We start from the raw sequence: 22,223 nt of genomic DNA on the forward strand, positions 1-22,223 counted from the left end.
AACCAAGGTCCCAGTGCCTGGAGGTGCACCCTAGCAGTGAACCCTTCACTAGGTTGACCTGGAGGGGCGGGCCCAGCATATACTGCCCAGGTCTTGTCTCCCTGGTGTGCTGTGGTGGGCGGGAACACCTAGCCAGTGCAATTCAAACAGACTGTGGCTGACAGGGAGGGAAGCTGGGCCTCCTATATAAGCTTGCATATATAAGGAACAAAGAATATGGGAAGAGGCAGCAACAAGAAAGGCTCCTTGGCCCCCAATCCTGAGAAACACACCATAGCAGACATGGCACCAATAGACATAAAGCACTATCTCCAGAGCCTCATAGACGAGTTCAGGAATGAAATTATTAATGACCTAAAGCAAGACATAAGCAGAATAGAGAAATGCTAAGCATCGCCCAAGAAAAAACAGATGGTAGAATGGAAGAACAGAAAAAGAGGGGAGAATATTTGATGGAGAAAATAGAGAAAGCATAGAATACGTGAAGCAGGTTCAAAGAGACTACCAGGAAACTAAAAACTCTATCGAAAACTGGCATAACAGCTTGAAAGAAACTAAGGACAGACTATCTGAACTGGAGGGCAGATTTGTAATATGGGAGCATGAAATGAAAAACTTCTTAAAAATAACAAAAAAATGAACAGCAATAATACAAAGACTAGAAGATGGTAAGAGGATCTATACCTTAAGAATTAAGAACATAAGAGAAGAAGTAGGGACACAAACAAATGGACTATAAAAGCTATTCACAGAAATAATCCAAGAGAATTTCCCTAATTTAGCAAATGGTAAAGATACTCAGATGAGGCATACAGGACTCCAGCCACCTACAACCCAAACAGAGCTACACCCAGGCATATAATAATCAAAATTCCAGAAATCCAATATAAGAAGAGAATATTAAAAGCCATCAGAGACAAGAAACAGATCACTTACAAGTGAACACCCATCAGAATTACAGCACACTTCTTGACACAAACCATCAAATCACGAAGAGCATGGGGGGAAATAATTTAACCTTTGAAAGATAATAACCTGCAGCCAAGAGTGATATATCCTGTACAACTGTCCCTAGAAATTAATGGAAAGACAAGGTGCTTCCAGGATAAAGTGGAACTAGGAGAACTTGCACCCACCAATTCAACTCTACAGAGGATACTGCAGGATGTTCTAAAAAAGGAAAATACCAAGATTCCAGAAATAGTGGCAGAGAGGCCACAATGAATGGAGCAGAAAACAAAATGAAGAAGACAAAGTGATAAAAAAATGACAGAAAAAGAGCTCAACAGGAATGAGGCAGCGAATATCGGAAGTTAGGAACAGGTATTTTGGAGAAAACAAGACATCATAATAGCTAGTGCTGATTAAGTATCATTTTGTTTTGAAGTCCCATCAAACTTGTATTCTTCTGTCTCCATCGGTCTTAAAAGGTTGTATCTTATTGGATTTTACTATATATGACAATATAAGCAAAAACTTTTATAGACAAGGAATTTATATAGAAACCATTGTTCATTTTCTGTTAATTGGTTCTAAATACCCTGTAATAATGTCATTGTCTTGAATGGTTTTATAGTGTCTTGATATTTTTGGTGCTACAGTATATGAAATTATACTCAAACATTTCAAGGAAAGAGACACTATGGTAACTATTTTTATGTCAGGATATCTTGTGGTGAAATACTATTTTGCTCAAATTGTTATGATTTGACCTGTGCTGTTCTGTTGTTATGCCCTCTTTTATCTCAATCCCCCTTTTTAAAAAATTATTTACTTTTTCTCTTTTTTTAATTAAGGGAAAAATAAAAATAGCAGGATACACTATAGTAACCTACTTTGATTTCCTATTAACTTGACTTGAAATCCCATATTGCCCTCACCATCTTGTTTTGACTGATTTTCCTCTATTCTGCTTTGCTTGATAGTACCAAGTTCGAAAGTATAGGCATAACTATGAAGACAATAAGAATCATTATTACGCCCATTCCGGATGAGTATTATTTTCTTTTAAAATCCTGTAATGTCTCCAATGCTTTGGTTTTATTCTTTACTGTTTAGTTCAATTTTATTATAACTGGAAATTCTTCTTAAAATAGCAAGAGGCAGTGTGGTAACCATTGTTGATCACCTTATATTTGGTTTTTACATTATCTATTATGTCGATCCTTTTGATTTGACTGACTCAATTCTGATATGTCGCATTTGGTTTTACTCTCTTCAAAAAAAGTAATAAGAACTCTGGGAGTAATAAAACCCAAAATGTATTATTGTCATTGTACAAAAGAAAAGAAAAGAAAGTGCTCTAAAGGTTATAACTGCATATATATTTAAGCATATAAGATAGATAACCATATTACTGAGTGTTTTTTGGATCACTGAACGAAACTGTTTGCACTCTCACTGTTTGAAAGTCCACTTTATATGCTTCAACAACATAACTTGAACAACTATTTCTAAGATGAGATATATGTAATCTATTAACAAGTGATTTCTAACTGTTAATTTTTTAAATTTTGTATTACTTGTAAAAAAAAGAGAAACATATGAAGTACCAAAGCTAAATCAAGAGGATGTAAAACTGCTGAATAACCCAATCTCTAATAATGAAATTGAAAATGTAATTAAGTCCTTACCTACATAGAAGAGCCCAGGTCCAGATGGATTCACTGCAGAATTCTACAAGAAATACAAAGAAGACCTAATGCCGACACTCCTCAAAATATTCAGTGAAATTGAAAGAGGAGTAATCGTTCCTAACTCATTTCTGGAAGCAAATATTACTCTACTACCAAACAGAAAGACCCAAATATAAAGGAGAACTACAGACCAATCTCCATAATGAACAAAGATGCAAAAATCCTCAATAAAATATTGGCAAATAGGATGCAGCAAATCATCAAGAATATTATACACTATGACCAAGTGGGATTCATCCCGGGCATGCAAGGATGGTTCAACATACGTAAATCAATAAATGTAATCCACCATATCAATAAAGCCAAAAGTAAGAATCACATGATCATTTCTATAGATGCAGAAGAAGCTTTTGATAAGTTCCAACATTCATTCATGATAAGAACTTTACAGAAAATTGGAATAGATGGTCTTTTTTTAACCTCAATATAATAAAGGCCATCTATGACAAACCAACAGCCAGCATCATACTAAATGGCCAAAAATTGAAAGCCTTTACTTTAAAATCAGGCATAAGGTAAAGATGTGTTTTATCACCACTCCTATTTAATATAATACTGGAAGTACTAGCCAGAACAATTAGACAAGAGAGAGAAATAAAAGTGGTAAAGATAGGAAAAGAAGAATTGAAATTATCATTGTTTGCAGATGACACAATACTCTACATAGAAGACCCCCTAAACTCCATTGAAAGACTCTTAGATATAATAAATAAATTCAGTAATGTAGCTGAATACAAAATCAATACTCAGAAATCAATAGCAATCCTATACACTAACAACAAAATCACACAGAGGGAAATAAGAGAAGCCACACTCTTCACACTAACAAGTTAAAAAAAAATGAAATATTTAGGAATTATTCTTATGAATGAAATGAAAGGCCTATACAGGGATAATTATAATATACTGAAAAAAGAAATTGAAGATGATCTCAGAAAATGGAAAGACATCACTTGCTTATGGATAGGAAGAACAAACATTGTGAAAATGGCCACTCTCCCAAAACTGGTATACAGATTCAATGCAAGCCCAATAAAAATACATCAACATACCTTATAGATCTAGAGAAATCACTCCTAAAATTCATTTGGAATCAAAAGAGACCTAGAATAGCAAAGGCAATTATAAGCAGCAAAGTCAAGGCAGGAGGCATCACAATCCCTGACTTGAAGTTATACTACAAAGCAACTGTAGTAAAATCAACATGGTACTGGAATCAAAACAGAGCCGAAGACCAATGGAATAGATTAGAAGACCCAACCACAACTACAAACACACTCAACCACCTTATCTTTGATAAAGGAGCCAAGCAGATTCACTGGAAGAATGACAGTCTCTTTAATAAATGGTGTTGGAAAAATTGGCTCTCCATTTGCTGAAAACTAAAACTAGACCCATGCCTATCACCATGTACTAAATTAAAATCTAAATGGATCAAATATCTGAATATTAAAACAGAAACACTAAATTTATTGGAAGACAAATTGGGTAGAAACCTTGAAGACATAGGAGTAGGTAGAGAATTCATGAACAGGAATCAAACCTCATGGGAAATACTTCCCAGAATCAATAACTGGGACCACCTCTTATTAAAAAGTTTCTGCGTGTCAAAAAAAAATCTCCAGCATAGTGAAAAGAAAACCCACAAACTGGGAAAAGATCTTAGTGAACTCCCTCTGAGACAACAGACTTTTGTCTTAAACATATAAAGAATTAAAAAAAAAAACTCAGACCACCAAAATTCAAAGATCCAATCCAAAAATGGGCATCTGAGACGAATACACACTTCTCTGATGAAGAAATACAAATGGAAAATAAATACATGAAAAAATGTTCATCATTATTGGTCATTAAAGAAATGCAAATTAAATCCACAATGACATTCCATTTCACTCTTTAAAGAATGGCCAGGATCAGGAAAACCAACAACAAATGCTGGAGAGGCTGTGGGGAAAAAGGAACTCTCCTGTACTGTTGGTGGTTGTGTTGACTGGTACAACCTTTGTGGAGGTCAGTCTGGAGATTTCTCAAAAATCTGGGACTGGAAGTCCCATTTGTTCCAGCTATTCCATTTCTAGGCATATTCCCAGAAGAACTGAAAGCATCATACCACAGTGATATATGTGCACCTATGTTTATAGCAGCACAATTTGTAATCGCCAGATCTTGGAAACAATCCAACTCTCCATCAAATGAAGAATGGATAAAAAAGTCATGATATTTCTATATAATGGAGTACTACTCTACCTTGAAGAAGGATCACATTGAGATATTTATCAATAAATTGGCACAGCTTGAAACCATATGCTTCAGTGAAATAAATCAAACTCGCTTATGTGAATACCGAAAAGTTTCCCTAGTGTAGGAAATGATTCAAATATATAAAAGTATGTGGTAATCATGATTCCCCATTATATGATATTGAAGCCTTATAATGTTTTCACTTATTAATTTTAATGGCTTCATTCTGGGCTGCTTGATATTATTGCCTGTGATGAAATGAACAGCTATTTTGAAGAAAACTGGACATCATAATAGCTAGTGCTGATTTAATACCATCTTGCTTTGAAGCCACACCAAACTATAGCTCTTCTGTCTCCGTTGGTTTTGTCATGTTGTATTTTGCTGGATTTTATTATATGTGGTAGTATAAACAAAAATTGTTATAGGCAAAGAGATAATATAGAAACCATTGTTCGTTTGCTGTTAGCTGGTTCTAAATACCCAACAATGCTTTCATCCACTTGAATGGTTTTACACTGTCTTGATATGTTTGTTGCTATAGTATATGAAGTTATATTCAAATATTTCAAGGAAAAAGACACTATGGTAACTACTATTAAGTCAGGTTATTTGGTGGTGAAGCAGTAGGTTACTGAAACTGTCATGCTTGATCTGTACTGTTATGTTGTTATGTCCTCTTTTATCTCAATCTCTCCCTTATTCATTAAAAATTATTTAGTTATTTTTTAATTATTTTTTAATTAAGGGGAAAAATAAAAACATAGCAGGATATATTATAGTAACTTTTTTTATTTCCTATTAACTTGATTTGAACTCCTGAAATACTCCCACTATCTTGTTTTGACTGATTAGACTCTGTTCCGTATTGTATGATAGTATCAAGTTTGAGGGTATAGGCAACCACTTTGAAGGGAATAAGATTCATGATGATGCCCATTCTGGTAGAGACTATTATCTTCTTTGGAAGTCCTGTAATGTTTACAATGCTTAAGTTTTATTGGTCTTGTTCTGTACTGTTTTGTTCAACTTTATAATACCTAATGAGATAGACAATTCTTTTTAAGGAAGCAAGAGGCATTATGTTAACCATTGTTGATAACCTTGTACTCTGATTTTACATCATGTGCTATGTCTATACTTGGTTTTGACTGACATCTTTGTTTTGTCAAATTTGATTTTATTCTCTTCCAAAAAAAGTATTAAGAATTATGGGAGTAATAAAACCCAAAATGTGTAAATTTTGTTGTAAAAAAGAGAGGAAAATAAAAGTGCTCTAAAGGATACAACTGTAAGTGTGTTTAGGGGTGTTAAATAGATGACCATATTAATGTTTTTGATTGGATTATTGAACACAACTGTTTGCAGTCTCACTGTTGCAATGTCTACTTTCTATGCTTTGATCCTGTGACTTTAGCAACTATCCCTAAGATGATAATGTGCAATCTACTAACTGGTGATTTCTTACTGTTTTTTTTTTTTTTTTTGTAGTTCTGTATAACTTGTATCCTTATACTGTTTTGTTTTGATTTTTTTCTCTTTTTCCTTTTAAGTAAAATTTTAAAAAAATTTCAACCTACATGGAGATATGGACAGCTATTTTTGAAAAGAATGAGAGACAGTATGGGAGCCGTTGTTGGCTTCCTTATTGTCTGGTCTTAAAGACATAAAATACCTTCATCATCCTGTTCTGATCAGTTTTTATACTATTTTGTTTTGCATGAATTCACTGTATGTGAAGATATGGAGAACTATTTTGAAGAAAACGAGAGACAATATGACCATGAATATCTCCGGTTGTCTTGCTTTTAAATCTGTGTCTCTTATATTGTTTTTTTATCATCTTGTTTGCTCTGTTTTGTTCTGTTTAATTTTATCCTCTTTAAAATAAAATTATAGAAAAAGCCCAAATTCAAAACTCCTCTAAGTCTCAAGTCATTCTTTATTTGTCAGTCACACTAAAATTCAAAGTTATTTACATAATGCCAAGGTACAACAGACAAGATAAATATTTCCACTCCAGAAGTGAGGAATAATGCAATAGAAAGGAACAGCAGCAAAGCAAGGCCAAAACCCAACATGGAAACATTAAATTTCATAGCTTTACATCCAGAATACAGGGCATAAGGCAGTAAAATATGAGTTCTTGGGTGCTTGTATGACACAACATCCATGGCTTTGCTAGTTGCAGTCCACATAACTTTCTGTTGGGCTGACTCTGATCACTGCCTAAGGCTTTTCTCAGAAGACATTCCAAGGTCCTGGCATTTCCAAAAACCTAGGATCTTCATGAAAGCTTTGGCTTCACTTCAAGAGCTTAACATATTGCATACTCATGTGATTGCAGCATAGTCTCTGGTCCTGTCACAATTACCCTGGAAACCCAGGACTTTCTTCAAAATTTGAGTGGAAGCATGCATTACTGTACCACTCTTGTACTGTATGTGGCTGAAAAACCAGCATTAAGATGGTGCCATCAGTTAGAGCAGTAGAAAAGTGGGTACTGATGCTTATGAGTGCCATGACGGCAAAAGGTGGGGAAAAAGTAATTCAGGGAACTCTGACTGAGGAGGGCACCCTGAAGCTCTATTACCAAGGCAAGGTTTTCCAGAGGAGTTCATTTACACTTTTCTACTCTGGAGTCTTGGATGAGTGGAGTGTTGCCAATATCCTAAAGGCAACTTCCTTTTTATCTTCGTGCAAAGTATTTGGTCTATTTTAATGCTTCTAATCTCTTCAAAAATCATATTTTTGTGACACCAAAACTATGCATTGTGCTTTTTGATCTAAACTTCAAGTTTTTCAAATCTGTTCATTTTGGTTTTTCCTCTCAAATATCACTGTAAATCTGGTTTAAAGCAACAGCAATATCATGTCTCAACATGAATGTTCTTCTGCCTGGAAATTTCTTCTGTCAGACTAATTATTCCACTACCTTCAAGCCCAGCCTCCATCAAAGTCTCAAGACAAGGACAAAATACAAGTTTTTTGCCAGAGTGTAACATGTACAGACCCAAGTGCCTGTTTCACTGGAGTCCTTCCCAACCAAAACCTGAAGAGTATCACAGTTACTATCCACTTTCAACATTATGATCAACATTATGATCTTCTGAGTTACAACCTGTATCACCAGTTAGACTCTTCTTACAGCATTCTGAGGTTTACCTAGCCTTCATCTCCAAACACTTCCAAAGTCTTTCCACAAATCAGTTTTAAAACCTTCTGTATTATATGGTCTGGTGTAATTACAGCAATGCTTCCAGTGCTCTGGCATCAATGTTCTATATAGGTCAGTTGGTACATTTTAAAGTTTACCTTAGCTCAAGGTTTTAGATATTTCAGTCAGTCCATGGCTGTCTAGCTCCAAGACAAAAACATCATGGTGGAGGGACATGATGGAGGAAAGCTGCTCAACTCACAGCCTTCAATACTAGGGAACAAGACAGGAGCCTAGAGAGGAAGGGGTCAAGGACCAGGTGGAGTCCTCAAGGTACTGCCCTAATGATCTATCCAGATACAATAAGAAATGTGCTTTATTACTTAATTCAATCAGTTAAGCAATCAAGATTAACCACACATTCTCTTAGTGGACCTAAATACCATTCTCACCTCAGTACTTAACTAGTTGTTGAAAACTTAAGCCCATGCCCCATGTTTCACCAGGTCAATCTCTGTCAACCCAAGCTTCAAACTCATTCCTGAATACACAGTTTCCACACCTTCCCACAAAGATCCAGACTCAAAGAGCAATTCCATCAACTAGAGTGTTTCCCCAAAACCTCATACCATCATAGATAGGACTTTCTCAGAGGTGACTGAATCTACCATATATGATACTGGAAGAAGAATGTGCAATTACTTATTCAATATACTGACTGATTTGGCAACACCCTAATCTCAGTAGCGCAGATACAGTATTAACAAGGGCATAAAAAAGCTTGTAGGGTCCCTTTTCTTTGCTAGCTTCTGCACACTAGGAACTGTTTCTACTTTGCAATGTTTATCTGCCATGCCACCCCACCTTGGAGCCAGCTGACTACGGAATACAACCTCTATAAACTACAAATCCAAATAAAACTTTCCTCCCTTAAGTTTGGACATCATGTAGTTTATCTCAGAAATGAGAAAAGTAACTAAGACACCATCTACATTCAATATAATACTAGAAATTTTAGCCAGAAAAATCAGGCAAGACAAAGAATAAAAGCATATATACTGAATTGGCATTATTTGCAGATAAATGGTCCTATGCAAGAAGACCCAATTCTATCAAAAGACTCCTAAATTAAAAATCAAATTCGGCAACAGAACAAAAAATTCTTGTAAACCAATAATGAACTCATTGAGAAAATAGAAAATAATGCCATTCACAATAGCTTTAAGAGGAAGATTAAATAATTAAGAGTTAACATAATCAAGGAATTAAAAGATCTGTACACGAAAAGCTACAGTACTCTATTGTCATAGTTACATTTCTTTTGGTCCTGACAAAAAAAACACAAAACACCCAATTTTAAATGAGGAAAGATCTCTTTAGCTAATGGTTTGTAGGGGTTTCAGTCCATAATTGGCTGGCTCAAGGGCACAGTGACACACGGCGCAGGGGAAGCTATTCGTAGTGGCAGAAAATAGCAAAAGCAACAAAAAAGAAATCACTAACACAGAATTTGGAACCAGAGATGTAGAGTTGTTGCTGTGACTATACCTGATCATGTGGTTCAGGAGACTTTGGGACTGCCTTGTGGGAAGAGTTTGCAAAGGTTGAGAGATGCCAGGTGAAAAAATGGAAATGTAACACTTTCAATTTTACTGCACTGGAGATTCTGATCAAAGCTCAGAAGACCAGGAAGCTGGTAAAGGCCAGACTCAAGAGATTTCTGCTGGGAAGAAGGAATGCAATGAATGCTGGACTCCAGATGATGCATGTCATGCCTTGGCAGAAAGTTGGTCTGCATTTTGCTCATATCCAGAGACTTTGCCTGAGACTGAGACTAAGGGCGGTGAGCTAATTAATCTGGCAGAATAAATTTCAAGGCAGTCTAATGTTGAGGTCATGGCATGGATATTGTTGGGGGGCTTTTAACTAGATTTATGGGAATCAAGAGCAAATGGTTCTGTAGAGTAAAACTCCTATGAATAATTTTTTCTTCTTTTAACATTGGGTGCCAGGTATTTTGTCATACTACCAAGAGAAAAGTAAATGATACATCTTGTCTTAGTTACTCTATGCTCGTCACTGAGACAAAATATCTGATGCCCAAGTTGGGAAAGGAAAGGTGTATTTCTTACAGTTTTTGGAGGTTTCAGTCCACACTCAGTTGGCTCCCAGGCAGGAGGGCATGGCTGGGCCGCCTTTCATGGCGGCTGCAAACAGCAAACAGGAAACAGCAAAAAGCAACACACGCCTTCTTCCTGCCATTACATCACATCCTGGCTCCACCCCTTTGTGAGTGGAGCACTGACACCATCAATCCAAGCACTAGACAATGAATGAATAACAAATGCACAATTCAAATTCATGAGGCCTGGGGGACACAGACATAAACCATGACACATTTTTAAAAGGAGTTCAAAGAAGACATCAAAAAAAGGCAAACATATCCTGTTCCTCGATAGGCAAAATCAACATAGTCACAATGGTCATACTTCCAAAATTGATAAAGAGAAATAAGGCAATCCCAATCAAAATGTCAACAGCATTCCTTACAGAACTACAGGAAAGAATCCTAAAATTAATACGGAACCAGAAGAAATCCAGAATAGCAAATGCAATCCTGGGTAACTAGAATAAAAGAAGTACCCCAATCCCAGGTATGAAGTTACATTATAATACTACAATGACAAAATCAACATGATATGAACACAAAATAGATAAGTGGCTCAATGTAAAAGAATAAAATATACAAAAGGAACACCAGACACATTCAGCAATTTGATATTTGTCATATTGAGCAAAAACACATTGTAGAAAAGATGGCCTTTCAATAAATGATGCTGAGAAAATTGACTAGAAAATAATAATGCAGACTCATATATACCATCATGTACTAAACTAAAATTAAAGTAGATTAAAGATCTCAGCATTAAAACAGAAACAATCAGTTAGAAGATTAAATGTTTCCTCTGGGATACATCGGTATAGGAAAGGAATTCCTGAATAGAACTCCAATGGCACAAGCAATTTTACTGTACTAAGAATCAACAAATAAGATCATATCAAATTCAAAACTTCTATACATATAGGAAACAAACAACAGAGTGATCAGAAAAACTACTGAATTGAGAAAAACTGGTATTTCTCAGACAGAGGACTAATATTCATAATATTTAAAGAACTGAAAATGTTAGACTTTCCCCCAGAAAAAGACCCATCCAAAAAAAAAAAAAAAGGCAACAGAAATTATCAGACACTTCTCAAAATTAGTACAAATGTCCAATAAGTACATAAAAAGAGATTGAACATCATTGGCCATTAAAAATGAAAATTGTAACAACACTTAGATTCCATCTTATTCCAGAAAGAATGAATAATATCAAAAAATCACATGATAACATTTTAAAAGGCTAAGGCGAGGTTTTGAAGGAAAATACGTCTGTATTGTTGGAGGACTTGTAAGCTAGAACAACCTATTATACACTTAAATATGGAGATTACTCAAAAATTAAAACTAGAATTTCCATTTGACAAAGCCATTCTAGGCATCTTCCTGAGTCAAAGATGTTGTATTACAGTGCTACTTGCATACCAATACTTATACCAGTGCAACTTACAATAGTTAAATATTGTAAGTGTCCTACAAGTATACTGAAATATCTCGAATAGAGGAAATGTGATATTTTTTCAGGATAGAGTGTCTCTCTGTTATAAAGAAGAATAAATGTGAGCCATATTTAGGCACATGGATGTACCTTGAGAACATAATGTTAAATGAAATAAATCAGACAAATGTGTTTAAGCTGTTGCATGTTTCTCTTATGTGAGAAGCACAAAATACAAGTAAGGAATAAAAGAAAAGATATATAGTAGGAAAAATGTAAATAGGTCTTTTTTTCAAACTGGGAAGGGGAACAACACATGGAGGGAAGGTGGAGAGAAGGAAGAGGGGGATAGGGGCTAAAAAAAGAATTAAAATATATTGTATACATTTCTTTCCCAGAAGAAATGTAATCATTATGTCATGCAGAGATAAATAAAAAATAAAAACAACAAAAATTAATACAGATTGTGTTTCTTTTCTTGATTTATAGCTAGAAGTATTATGAATTTTTGAGGTTTTCGCATTTTAGAATACAGTGTTTGCAAACATATTGAGATATCTTAGGAATAGGAACTAAGTCTAAATGTGAAATTCATTTATATTTCATATATGCCTCATACAAATAATCTGAAGATAATTTTGCACTATTTTTAGTGCACCTGAATTTTGACTGCAATCCATTGTAGAAGTCAGGTATGGAACTGTCCACTTGTGGCATCAAGTTATTACAGATTTGGGGCATTTAAGAGTTCTATAATTTCATACTAAGGGTGCTCAATTTGTTCAAGAACAAAAACAGACCTTAAGAAATTTGCAAGAACTATTACTTGTCAACAAACTGAAAAACCTAAGAGAATCAAACATTTCCAGTCACATAAAACCTAACAAGACTAAAAGATCAAAAATTGTAAAATTTAAACTTGTGTCTTCACTATGGAATTCTGATAAATAATTGAAGAAAAACAATATTCAAAATCTTCAAAAATTAAAAAAATTACTTCCCGATTCATTTTAAAAGGCCAACATTACTCTAAAATCAAAGCCAGATTTCACAGACACTGAACACATCAATAAAAATTACTCCATTATTCCTTACAGATGCAAAATCTTCAACAAAAGTGTAGCAAACAGCACTTAACAACACATTAAAGGGTCATTCAAAATGTTCCTGTCAGATTGTATAAGGTTGCTTTAACACATAAAAATTTATGAAAGTGATACAACACATTAGCAAAATAAAGGAATATTTCATCAGATGCAAAAAATCATTAGATATGATTCAATGTCTTCTTATGATAAAAATTCTCAATGAATTAAGTACTGGAGGACACCTCAACACAATAAAGGACACATGACAATCCCATAGCTACACCATAGTCAACAGTGTAAAGCTTAAAGCTTATCTTTTTTTGGGGGGTATTTTATTTTATTTAAAGAGAAAGAAACAAAAAATACATGGAGAAAAAGGGTAGAAATAATAAAGAATTACAGAAAAATGAATGGTAAGAAATCACCAGTTGATAAGTTACATAACGTCATCTTACAAATAGTTGTTCAGGTTACAAAATTAAAGCATATAAAGTGACATTCAAATAGTGTCACTGCAAAAAGTTCTGCTCAATGATCTAACAAAAACTTAGTAACATGGTTATCGGTCTTACTTGTTTTTTATCTTAAAGATGGTAAGTTTAAACATATCAAAACAGAACAAAACAGTTCAAAAAGAAACAATTTAAACAAATACAGATTTCAAAGCAGGTGCACTGGAGATCTTCACTGTTTATCTAATTGTCTCTAGATTCTTCCAAATAGTTGTCCCCATCTTCACACACATTAAATACATACTGCATACTATAGAACCAATCAAATCATTACAGGATGATGAAGGCTTTTTAGGTCTTCAAGATCTGACATTGGAGAAGACAATAATCACTACCCTAGTGTCTCTCATTCTCTTCATAGTAGCTGTCCTTATCTTTACATATGCTGAAATTGAACTTAAGAGACTAGACTAGTATCACTCTGAACAGTGAATAATAGTATTGCTAGATTTTATATCATCATGTTACAGAATTAGCATTGGATTTCTTAGTGTCTCTTCTTCTTCAGAGTATCTGTTCATTACATCTTGCATTATATAATCTGTTCCCATAAATAGTTTAAAAAATCTTCCCATGTGTGAATTTCCACATGTATTTCTACCTCTCTGTACTATAGGGAAAAACAAGTCATAACAAGACAGCAAAACAAATTGCTAGAAAAACATGCAATGAAAAAGACACATAAGACCACAATATTAGGTGATCTACCATAGTTACTATGCTTTCTCTTGTTATTTTCAATAGACTTGTCCACATCATGAGGATAATATAGTTAAGCATATTATTACATAGCTATTTTTATAAAAACACAACTTGGAATTGAGAGCTGTTAATAATCAAATGCAGTATCTTTGACATCTTGTCATCTTCAGCATAGTTGCCTCTACTTTTAGGGTTGATATTATCAAGCACACCAAATTCAAATAAAATCAGCCAAGGCAAAACTGAGGTCTAAGGATTCAGATTCAAATAAGATCAGTCATAGTAAGACAATGTAAGTAATACAGGGTTCAGTTTAAGTTAATAGGAAATTAAGGATAGTTACCATGGTATAACCTGCTATTTTTGGGTCAGGTGTCTGTGCCCTCAAATCTGATATGAGTGGACAGACTGGAACAAAATAAATTCAAAGTAAACAGAGTGATAAGATTACTGCGACTTTTCAATCCTGATACACTATTAACAATGACCTCTGCCTTTTTGTATAATGTGTCAAAGCTATCTATACAAAGATTATAGCTTACCATCTCTGCCTTATGTCTGCTACTCCACTTTACTGCTATAATTTGTCCACCATGCTCCCTTATTCCACTGTCTACCCCATTCATTGAGGCCTCTCTGCCACTGTTGCTGGAATCCTGGTATTCCTTCCTCTCTCTCTCTGGAATGTCCTTCAGCACTCTCTGTAGGGTTGGTTTGGTGGCCATGAACTCCCAAAGTTCCTCCTTGTCTTGGAAACATCTTATTTTGATAGAGAGTTTTTCTGGTTATATCAGTCTTGGTTGCAAATTATTTTCTTTCAGGGCTTAGAATATTTCCCCCCAGGCCCTTCTTGATTTGAGAGTTTGTGTTAATAAGTCTGTTGTTATTTTGATAATTTTCCCATGGTAGGTTATCTGATTTTTTTCCCTGGCTACTTTTAGTATTCTGTTCTTTTGGTGGATTTCTGGAATCTTGATTATTATATGTCTGGGTGTAGATCTGTTTTGGTTGTAGGTAGCTGGAGTTCTGCATGCCTCATTTATCTGGATATCATATCTCTTTCCTATGCTTGGAAAGTTTTCCTTTAATATATCTGTGAATATTCTTTGTATTTCATTTTTGGTTGCTCCCGCTTCCTCACTCACATGTTTTATTCTTAAGTTATGTATCCTTTTATTGTCTTCTAGCCTTTGAATTATTTCTTTCTGGTTCCTCGCTATTTTTAAACAGTCTTTTCTTTCACTATCATACATCATAAATCTCTCTTCAAGTTTCCAAAAGTTAACTTAATTTCTGTCAAGGAATTTGCCAGTGTTCAATGGAGCTTTTAGTTTCCTGGTAATCTATTTGCATCTTTTTCATGTATTCTAGGTTATGTTTAAATTCTTCTTCAGAGGTTTCTCTTTCTTTTCTGATTTCTTCCATTCTTCCACCTGTGTTCTCTTGGGTGGGACTTATCATTTCTTTAATTAATCTCTTTATATCTTGCCTCACTTAGATCAGAAGTACAGTTTTAAATTCATCTATGAGATCATGAAGGTATTTCTTTATTTTGGCTGATGTTGTGTCTAGTATTGGACCATTAGTGTGCTGGCTCTCTTCTGTGTTTACTTCTTCTGGGCTTATTTTCTCATGTTTGGCAGCTGAAGATTTTTTTTTTTTTATTTCTATCTCTTGTGATGTTTCTGGTTTCTTTCAGACTGGTGTGTCTTGGGGGTCTCTGGCCCTCTCCATATTTCTTAGGGGCTTTCCAAAGCATGATGACTTGAGTTTTTGCTGCCCTCTCCAATTTGCTGCTATCTGAAGCAGGCAGGGATGCAGGTATGGTGCAGGCTAGCCTCCAGCCTCTGTACCAGTCAATCCACAAGTTAGGCTGTACCTTGTGGATGTCACAGAGTTGCGACTGTTTTGTATCTGCTTATTGGGTCCCAACCAGAGGTGTGGTTCAGTCCCAGCAGATACTGCCAGTTCTCTCTGTGCCAGGGGCGAATATCTGATGTCACCGTGGCACTGGGTCTGCCCAACTCCAAGATGTCCTCCAACAGTCCTCTCTGTATCACTGATGCCACCGTGGTGGCCAGCTCTGCCCAATTCCAAGATTCCTCCAGCCAGCGACAGCAACTGCGGGACCCAGTCCTTAGTACTCACCAGGACTCAGTGCAGATCTTCCTTTTGGGTCCACTGCACACTGTGCTGCTTGTCTTCACTGTGTTCTCAGCACAGTGCGGATCAGTCAGTAAACTGCATAGTGTCTGGCTTCAGAGCTTTGGAGCTTCTGGCAGTCTCCTCCCGTGCAGCCAGGTGGCTTTGGTTGCTTCACGGGGTCCCAGGTCTCAATTTCCAGCAGTTGCCAAGAGCCAATACAGCTTTTCCTCTTGGATCCACTGCTCAGTGTGCCACGTTAAGGTTGCAGGATTCGCAAACTCCTGTTATCAGCAGTTGGGGTCTCAGCATGACCTTAAATCCTCCGGGAATCGAAGAAGGGCGTTTTCCTCCTTGCTTTCTGCCAAGGATGTAGCACTGAGGGGGTGAATGTAATTTCTCATCCCGGTTCTAGCTGCGGCTCCATGGAATGAACTTCCCTCCCCCCAACCCTCCCCCCTTCGGCGATGCACACCAAAACTTATCTTTTAATATCAAAAACAACACATATATTTTCTACTTGTACTCAACAGAGAACTGAAGTTCTAGTCTAGATAAGTAGGCAAAACTGTGAAATCAAAAGTATCCAATTTGGGAAGGAGGAAGTTAAATGGTACTTGTTTGCAGAATACAGTCTTAAATATATTTTAAAAACTAAAACTCCACCAAAAAAACTTTATAACTAACAAATAAATTCAATTTCTAGCATACTAAAGCAACATTCAAAAATAGTAGTCGTTCTGTATACTATCAGTGAATGTCTCAAAAAATATCCACACAGCAATCCCATTTACAATTTAGTGAAGAACTTAAGAGAATTTAAGTTCAAAACTATAAAGTACTGATGAAAGAATACAAAGATGTAACAAATAAATGGAATTATACAGTGTGTATAGGTGTGAACAATTAATATTGTTAAAATATCTTACTGCCCAATGCAGTCTGCCTGATTCAAATAAAATTCTTTGGACATTGTTAATAGAAAAATAACTTAAAATTCATATGGAACAACAAAAGGTCCCACATATCTAAACCAAAACTTGAGTATCACATTTCCTGACTTTGAATGTACTAAAAATAGTGATCAAAACAAGCATGATACACACAAAAAATAGATTCACAGAGAAAGGAAACAGAATTGAGGGACCAGAAGTTGATATGCATATTTGCAATCATTTGATTTTTAACAAAAGTACCAAGAACATACAATTAGGAAAAGGCAATGGATTCTATGTGTAAAATCTGACCTTTATCATACAACAGATATGAAAATGTACTCAGGTAAATTAAAGACAAAGGTAAGACTGAAAAGTAAAACTATTAGAAAATAACAAGAGAAGGGGATGACACATAATGTTAGTCTAGCCAATGGCGTCTTATAAATCATACCAAGGTACAGGGAATAAAAGCAGAAACAGACAACTGCAATTTACTGAAGTAAAAAGCTTCTGCATAGTGAAGGGAATAGTAGCAGAATGAGGAGACAATCTATAGAATGGGTGAGAAATATTTGAAAATTATGTTTGATGAAGAGTTACTATGGATAATATATAAAGAACTCAACTCAATAGTAAGGAAGTAACTTGACTAAAAATGGTAAAGGATCTCAAAAGTCATTTCTAAAAGGAAGACACAGAAATTGATTACCAGTATATGACAAAGATGCTCAATATCACTAATTATGAGTGAACTGAAAATTAAAACAACAGTATAATTTTACAATTCTATAATTATTCTTACAAAAAGGTTGAGATAGCAAGTGTTGTTGTTGAGGATGTGAACAAAAGGGAATTCTATATATTGTTGATGGGAATGTAAGCTATGAAAAATAGTAAGCAAATTCCTCCTCAAAAAATTAAAAATCAAACTGTCATACAATCCAGAAATCCTACTACTGTGAGGACATTCATAACCTCCACTATTTGCTTTCTTTTCTTTGCCCTTTTGCCTTTGAAACTTCTCAAATCCTAGTATTGAAAACTTCACCATTTTATGGCTTATAGATTATAGCACAAATGCTTCGTTAGCAATTAAACTTTAAATAGCAAATGAACTCTGGACAAATCCCCAAAAGCTTTCTCCTTTCCCTTAGTTGGCCATAAAAGCTACAAAAATGGGAACAAAGTGATTTACTCAAGGCAACGAAAGTGCCTGGCCCCACAGGATGTATATCAATTAACCAGATGTATAAGTTCCTCTGAGCATTATGGTAATCATTGTTGATTTTCTATTATTTTGTTTTAAAGTCCTATGTCACTTATACTGTCTTGTTTTGATTGACTTTATTCTGTTTTATTTGCTTGGTTTTATTCTCCTTACAATAATTTTTTTTAAAAAAGAAGAAGGTCTTTTAATATTTCAAAACAATGATACTACTGTAAAAAGGTGGGATCCATGGTAATGCCCTGACCTTGTGAATGAATGCAGGGGTATAAAAAGAAAAAGAACAAAGGAATTGAGGCCAGCTAGCATTTCCAATAGCCTCAGCTGAATGATCACGGCAGCTAATGAGAAATAAATCTCACTTGTTTCTCAAATCTCAGTGTCCCATGGGTATTTTTCTCAAGCGTGGCATTACACTACTGGGTATATAGTCAAAAGAAAACAAATTGGTATGTCAAAAGATTATCTGAACTTTTGTATTCATTGCAATATTATTTACAATAACCAATATATGGAGTCAACCAGTTTCTGTCAATGGATGAATGGATAAAGAAATGTGATATATGTAAGTCTCTAACCTGGCATGACTCCCCAGTTCCCAATCTGCTTGTCAACAGAAGCACTATATTCTGCTGAGAATTCAGCTCAGAACCTGCCAAATAAAGGAAAGGAGATAAGATACAACAAGAAATCTTGCAGATCCTGAAGACATCTGGAGATATCCAAAAATTTATAACACACATTCAAAGGACTCAGCCCACTGAGATGTAAGATTGCTAGAATACTTTGAGATCTTTCCATGTGTTTCCTGCCTTCTCTCCATTCCTATAAAAAGGACACACTTCTCTGTTGGGGTACAGTCTTTTTTTTTTTTTTTTTTTTTTTTTTTTTATTAAGGCTAGTCAAGTGAAGCAGTGGGAGTGGAGAAGGAACAAAGAAATCTGTAACTGGTTGTGATCAATTAGTTGTAAACACCACTGCACTCGGACCAGCCTGGGGTACAGTCTTATCATACTCTCTCCCTGAACCAAATCACGATAAATTTCACGCCATGTTATGTTACCTTTACACAAGCCTAGTGGTCTCTGTTGCTTAACTGTGTTACTATATATTTACATATGTATATATATAGTAACAATATATATAGTGTATATATATGTATATATATAGTAACACCATATATATATATATATATATATATATAATGTAAGATCGTTTTAAAAATTGGACATTAATATCATTTGCAAAAACATAGAAACACAAATTACCTTATGGTACCTGAAATATGCCAGGCATACAAGACAAGGTGGGATCTAAAAAACCCTAAAAGTTTTTAACTTGTAGGAACAGAGGATATAAAGGTGGTTTCTTTGAGCTGGTAACAGAAAAATGAGGGTTAGAGATGTGTTCTCAAACAATACAAAATTTGATTTAGATAAAAACAGTCAAAGAGACCTATTGCATAACAATGTGATTATGTTTAATAATAATTTGTAGTTTTGAAATTGACTAAGAATAGATATTTTGTTCTCACTACAGAAATGATAAACAGATAATTGATCTGGCTTACTAGAGACTTACTGGAGGCTTAATAGAGAGCACGAGGTAATCTCAGAAGACTGCCATCAGATAGTATAAATATGACTGAAAAAAAGTTCATTTTAAAGGGAGATAATCTGCCTTGTCAATCACAGCATTTTCTGTCATTAGCCAAGCACATTCCCTGCTCCCTCTTCCTGTCCAGGCTCCCCTTTGATATAACATTGGAATGGCTTCACAGCACTCTAAAATGTGGATGACCAGAGCTTCCCTTCTTCTCCATCCCCCTCCCATGTAGGATTTCACTCCTTAATTTGCAGCCCCATCCTAATCTCTCTGTCCTTAATTAGATTCCCTGCCTGACAGACTGACCAGATGGCCAAAAGTATAAACCTAGCATTTTTAAGTAACGGTCTTTGTTTTAGCTAGGTATTTTCCTGTCACAAATTCCTATAAGAACCTTTGAAACATTGCCTGCAAGGCTCAGAAGTTACAAAGCACAAGCTTCTCTGAGCTAGGCTAGCCAAAAAAGGTTTGGTGTCTTACGCAATCTAAAAAAGTCTAGTGTCCTGTTTTCCATAACATGATGAAACAGGAGAGGCAAGTGTACACATGTAAAGAGAATCAACATGAAAGAGAAATTCACTAAATAAAATCCAGTACCCAGGTTATTGAGAAAGAAAATCAGACACATCAATGCTCCACAGCACCTTGCTCTCTTTACCTGCAAACACACTATCTTGGGGGTGGGTGTAACATTCAAGGAAGGAAGTAAATGTTTCAGACTGGACTCCTGGGATAGGCTCCATACATGTTCTCTTTCCTATCTGGAAGAAGAAATACAGAGATAATTGCAGGTAGGCCACAGGAGCCACATAATGGAATGATTAAAACACATGGAGGAAAAGGAATGCCAGCAGTACTAAAACCAGAAATCTCTATGTCCCATCAACCTTCCCAAATACCAGGGAGTCTGTGTCCCTGTGGCATCTTGTCTACTGCCCACTGTTCTGTGATGGCATACAAAGTCCCCTACTCCGGCAGAATGGCACAATATTGTGAACCATAGACTTATAACTCATAGACAGGAATACACAGCCTGTATCCAACATTGAGTAGGTGCTCTCCAGTTGATTTCCCAAACACTGGAAGATCAATGACAGCATTAAATCCTGTCCACTGTCCACTGAATGGTACTTGGAAGAAAATCAGATCCTAGTGGAGGGATACTGAGTGCCTGGAGCCCTGAGCACTACAGAACTTATGTTTGGAGAGGGAAGGACTGCATCCCATGAGACTCAAGAGATAAAAACAATTATACAAAAGTACTGCCTAGACACTAAATGAACCAAAATAGAGTCAGAGGAGTTTGGAAGGGAAAGTTGAAATGCTTCTGAATTGCAACAGTTCTTACATCCCATTGTTGGAGTGCACACCACCTTGGGAGAATATCAAGCTACTTGAGGGAGAGAACTGAACATTCAAATGATATGGTTGATAGAGTAATCTCATAATCGATCTGATTTTCCCACTAGGAAGAGAACCATTGTAAGTGAAACATTTGAAAGCCAGAGTTTTGGAGAAACTAAAGCCCAAAAAATGTTGTATGACACAACAACTCAGGAACTAATATACCATTCCAGGTAAAGATGTGAATCTGGGCACTGACAGGAATGCAGCTAGGGATATATAAGAGAAAGCAAGCAGCAAATTAGAAGTGGCAGAACCCTGGGGAAAAGGAAAGACTAGACCACACAAGATATAATCACCCATTCCTTCTCATACACCAAGAATGCTGTGTCTATGGGACATACTACGAGTTTTAAGCACATACAAGCCAGTGTCCACAGAAGAAACCCCAACCCTCCCAGTTTGAGACTGCTAAAGGCAGAGAGCACTGGGAAATAAAATTAAAAACAATGGATATGATGGAGCTTTTCTCTTTCATCCATTTAATTCTAAACAGTACCCTACAGTTATTTCTGCTTCATTGTTCTTAGAAAGATGGGTAGAAAATAAAATAATAAAAACTCAGATCTTTGATGTACTAAGTAAGAGTGCATGTGTGTTACATCTCCTGGCCTGACTTTCTGCCAATATAGGGACATGGGGTCATAGCCAGGAAGGAAGATAAAATAGTGTCTCATTAAACTTTATTAAACAAATTAGTTAAAAGAACCTTACTAGAGAGAGATTTTCATTTCTATTAGTAGAATGCAATTAGATTAATTAGAAAGACAAAGGAGAGAGAGGAACCTAGGTTGAGAGAGATGCCAGGTAACACAGTTGCCAAGGAAATTTATCAGAAAGAGCTAACAAAGCAAGAAGGCAGCCATAAACTTCCCCCTCACCCACCCACCTGATAAAATGCAAAGGAGATA

General features: G+C 35.7%; 1 protein-coding gene across 17 annotated transcripts in view; it reads right to left on the minus strand.

The window, feature by feature from the left end:
- The window catches only part of Zc3h12b (zinc finger CCCH-type containing 12B), a 579,255-nt gene that overhangs the window by 366,006 nt on the left and 191,026 nt on the right, over positions 1-22,223 (minus strand). The window contains exon 4 of one of the 17 annotated variants that reach the window (XM_063246004.1): positions 18,882-18,955. The exons of the other annotated variants lie outside the window; for them this stretch is intronic. The gene's annotated coding sequence lies outside the window, so the exon portion shown is untranslated. The remainder of the gene's footprint in view (positions 1-18,881; positions 18,956-22,223) is intronic. 17 annotated transcript variants of the gene reach the window in all.

Source organism: Cavia porcellus, unplaced genomic scaffold (genome assembly GCF_034190915.1).
Source record: "Cavia porcellus strain 051 isolate PalLab524CR breed Dunkin Hartley unplaced genomic scaffold, mCavPor4.1 scaffold_3, whole genome shotgun sequence".
In the NCBI taxonomy this organism is placed as follows: Eukaryota; Metazoa; Chordata; class Mammalia; order Rodentia; family Caviidae; genus Cavia; species Cavia porcellus.